Source organism: Lucilia cuprina, chromosome 3 (genome assembly GCF_022045245.1).
Source record: "Lucilia cuprina isolate Lc7/37 chromosome 3, ASM2204524v1, whole genome shotgun sequence".
Lineage (NCBI taxonomy): Eukaryota > Metazoa > Arthropoda > Insecta > Diptera > Calliphoridae > Lucilia > Lucilia cuprina.
Window position 1 is genome coordinate 37,223,801 of NC_060951.1, and position 4,304 is coordinate 37,228,104.

The 4,304-nt window shown below is 26.4% G+C and overlaps 1 protein-coding gene and 1 non-coding gene across 8 annotated transcripts in view; both read right to left on the bottom strand.

Annotated features, from left to right (window-relative positions):
- The window catches only part of LOC111687405 (eye-specific diacylglycerol kinase), a 295,119-nt gene that overhangs the window by 244,697 nt on the left and 46,118 nt on the right, over nucleotides 1–4,304 (bottom strand). For 6 of the 7 annotated variants that reach the window (XR_006940300.1, XR_006940299.1, XM_046946831.1 and 3 more), the window contains exon 2: nucleotides 3,479–3,589. The exons of the other annotated variant lie outside the window; for it this stretch is intronic. The gene's annotated coding sequence lies outside the window, so the exon portion shown is untranslated. The remainder of the gene's footprint in view (nucleotides 1–3,478; nucleotides 3,590–4,304) is intronic. 7 annotated transcript variants of the gene reach the window in all.
- Nucleotides 971–1,070, bottom strand: Trnay-gua. The gene is made up of 2 exons: nucleotides 1,034–1,070; nucleotides 971–1,006 (listed from the first exon to the last, which is right to left on the bottom strand). It is a non-coding gene; the product is annotated as a tRNA-Tyr (tRNA).

A 4,304-nucleotide genomic window follows, 5' to 3' on the forward strand; every position in this document is an offset into this window, starting at 1 on the left:
GTAATAATAATTTGAATCAAATAAAAAAACAATAAAGCTGTAAGTTTAGTGGTTTCTTTTTTATAAACATATATGTATGTTAAGAATTTTTCGATCTCACTCCTTAATATAAATTTTTAATTTATAGCACAATATTTTTGCTTTAGAATCTAAACAGTTGGTCAAACCAAACTGTATGTTGTCATTATAGACACTTTAGTACCTTTAACTTTATATCTATTATTATTTTAATACTCATATGAAATAAAGTCAAAAGTTGCCATATTTAGCTGTTAAAGAGTTCAAAAAATATCTAAGAGAAAAGTTTATTTACTCTACTGTTTAGGGCAAATGTAACAAGGACATGTGTCAGTGGTAAACATATTTTATTTTTTTTATTTCTTTGCAACCAACTAAAGACTGCCAAACTGACAGACAATGTTATCAAACATTTATAATTTTGCTATTTTATTTTTATAAAAATAAATAAAGAAAATTTCCTTTTACCACAAATACGTATAAGTTGTGATATACTTAAGCTTTAAAGGACCTGTCAAAGAAAAGGTAGGAGGAGAAAGTTTAACAAAGAGTAGGAGGCCAGTTGGTTGTCAGTTAAACATGTTTAAATATTTAATAAATTTAAAACTTAAAAAAAAAGAAAAAATAATTTGTTAAGTTGTTTTAGGTTATAAAGGGGTTTTTTTCTTTTCTAAAAAGCTACAGAGAATACACAAACAACAACACCCTGAGGGTAGACTTTAATTAATTTGTATTTTTTAACAATAGTAAAAAAAGGTAGACCACATTTCAAAAAAAAAGAAACTTAATGGTCAAGATAGGTTTGCTTTTTGCTGCTTTTTAAATGTGTCAAGTTATTAAATTTTTTTTAAGGTAAAATGACAAAAGAAATGTTGAAATAAAATTTCAAAAAACTAATTTAATTTAATTTTACTTATAGAAATAAATTAAAAAAAATAACAAAAAACTTAAATCCTTCGAGCCGGATTTGAACCAGCGACCTATGGATTTCTACACAAACTCAATGTTTCAAACACTACAGTCCACCGCTCTACCAACTGAGCTATCGAAGGTTATACCGGGCAACTGGCAATAATCTATCAAGAGCATTTGTTGGCCTGAAGCATTTTGATTGTGTTGAATATTTGTTGTTGTTACTAAAAATAAATTTAATGATCTCCATAGTGTTGGAAAGTATTTGAATTTAAACAGAGTTGTATACAAAAGGTATTAACTTTTATACAGCGATAGAAAAAATCAATTAAAAATTAATTATAAAAAATTTATTTCTTGTAAAAATATGGATTAATGTAAATTCATGTAAAAAAATATAATTTTTATTGAAAAAATCAATTTTTACAAAGAAACCGTTTTTTTGTCAAATAAAGATGGATTTTTGGTGGAAAATTTATTTATATAATTTGCAAAAATTTGATTTTTTATACCCTACACCATTTCAGTGGGGAGGGTATATTGGGTTTGTGCTGATGTTTGTAACGCACAATAATATTGGTCCTATACTCATCTTAAAGTATACTAATCGGCTCAGAATCATTTTCTGAGTCGATTTAGTTATGTCCGTCCGTCCATGTAAACCTTGTAATCAAATTAAAGGTCGCAGTTTTCAAAATAATTCAATGAAATTTGGTATGTGATATTTTATTGTCCCAGGGACGTAGCCTATTGAAAATGGTTAAGATCTGTCCATTATTTCACCTGGCCCCCATACTACTGTAACCCCAATTAAGGCCTGTAAACCTTGTTATCAAACTACAGATCGCAATTTTCAAGATAATTCAATGAAATTTGGCACATGATCTTTTATGGTTCCGCAGACAAAGCGGTTAAGATCGTTCCTTTGTTTTACCTAGCCCCCATACAACTGTAACCCCGATTAGGGCTTGTAAACCTTGTTATAAAACTACAGGTCGCAATTTTGAATATAATTCAATGAAATTTGGCACATGATCTTCTATGGTACCGTAGACTATTGAAAATGGTTAAGATCGGTCCATAATTTCACCTAGTCCCCATACAACTGTACCCACGAATAGGGCTTGCAAACCTTGTTATCAAACTACAGGTCGCAATTTTGAAGATAATTCAATTAAATTTGGCGCATGATCTTCTATATAGGGTCTCATTTGACCCTAGCCCCTATAAGAAGTCTCCATTAAAATTTTACTTGAAATTTTAATATAAAGGGCTTGTTCCTCCAAATGCAAACGAACAAGTATTTTCTAGTTTTTTATTGAAAACAAGAAATAAAATCGAAAAAAAATTTATTGATTTCAATATAAAATGAAAAAGAAATTTAGACGAACAGGCAAGGAGATGAAGAACCCCCTCCCATTTATTTCCACTTCTACTAGCAGTTTTATTTCCATTTAAAACTTTTAATTAAATTTAACCCAAAAACAAAAAAAGTTCCCACATAAAACTTATTGGTTTTTAATACTTTTAACAAAAAAAAAAAAGAATTGTAATAGTTTCAAAAAGCTAAATATAATTGTTTCCCAAAAACTAATAAATTTTCCTAGAACAATCATCAAAAGATAAAAACCAAATTAAATTTGTTGTTACACTATTTAATGATAAAAACATTAATAAATGGATGGATGTGAAATGGCCAGAATAGAAATACAAACTATAATTTAATTACTGGAAATGAGATTAAAGTAGATTTTTGTTTAGGGAACATAAATTAGAAAACTCTGTAATTAGAGCGATGATAAATAGTTAATAAAATAAATATGCGATAAAAAAATTAATAGTGGGAAGTAAAATATATTGTTTGATTACAAATAAAACAAAAGATCGTAATATATAGGGGACTTGAACAAAATTCCATCCCAAACGAACTATATTTCCCCGTTTTCTGTTTCAAAACAGTATAAAGTATAAAGTATAAAGTATAAAGTATAAAGTATAAAGTATAAAGTATAAAGTATAAAGTATAAAGTATAAAGTATAAAGTATAAAGTATAAAGTATAAAGTATAAAGTATAAAGTATAAAGTATAAAGTATAAAGTATAAAGTATAAAGTATAAAGTATAAAGTATAAAGTATAAAGTATAAAGTATAAAGTATAAAGTATAAAGTATAAAGTATAAAGTATAAAGTATAAAGTATAAAGTATTATAAAGTTTAGTAATTTTGTTTAATAAATATATTGCTTTTTTTATAAAATTTTTGTTTAATTAAAAATTTTAATAAAAAAACTACAATTACAAAAATTTATGACCCCTATTGTATAAAACACTTTGTGTGTGATCTACTAACCCCTCTTTCCCCTCAAAAGAACTGTTTATACAATTTCATATAAATAAAGCACAAAATTCCTTTCAAATTTCTCGGAAAAACTTTGCTTCACATACAAATATAAAACTACACATTATTAGTAGAAAAATTTAATAAATTTTTATAAAATATGAAATTTACATATTTTTTACACTTTAAACAAACAAAAAATCAACTTACCTTTAATTTTATTTTAAAAACTTTCCCCAAATCCTCGGTTGAGTATTTAGCCAACAGCAGCTGGGCATTGAGGAGACGCTTAATAATGCATTAAATGCTTTACGATGCATTCTAGGAAAAATTAAAATAATAAGAGAATGTTTTATTAGTTCATTTCATTTAATACTACAATTACAATTTAAACAAAATCTTTAATTCATTTTTAAATGGAAAAAGAAACATGAGACCTAAAAAAATCTTGCAATATTTTCTTAGTTGGTTTAATTTTTATGCATATTTTCTTTTAGTTTTTGTATTTGAAGAAGTATGTTACTGCGTTTTTTAACGATGACATAAACAATATGAAAAAAATACTATGTTAAGACATTAGCATAAAATTGAACATGCAAAATCATGCATTTACATATGCATGTATTTAACCAAGAATTGGAGCAAATAGAGCACGAGATTGTTAAAATTTGCATGTACTTAAACAGGTTTTTAAAAAATATTAAATAAAAATTGAATGATTAATTAAGACTGAGATTCAATTAGGGCATCTATTTAATGGTCAGAATGTTTATACTGTTATCAAGACTAATCATATTTATGTTTATTCCCTCGATCCATAAAAGTGAAACATTTCACAAATATTAATATAAAAACTAATACGATTTGTATAAAATCGCTAAAAAGAAAGGTGTTCAGAACTTAATTAGAATTGATCTAGAGCAGAACTTGAACTGGAACTGAATTAGAACTGAACTAGAACTAAACTAGAACTGAACTAGAACTGAACTAGAACTGAACTAGAACTGAACTAGAACTGAACTAGAACTGAACTAGA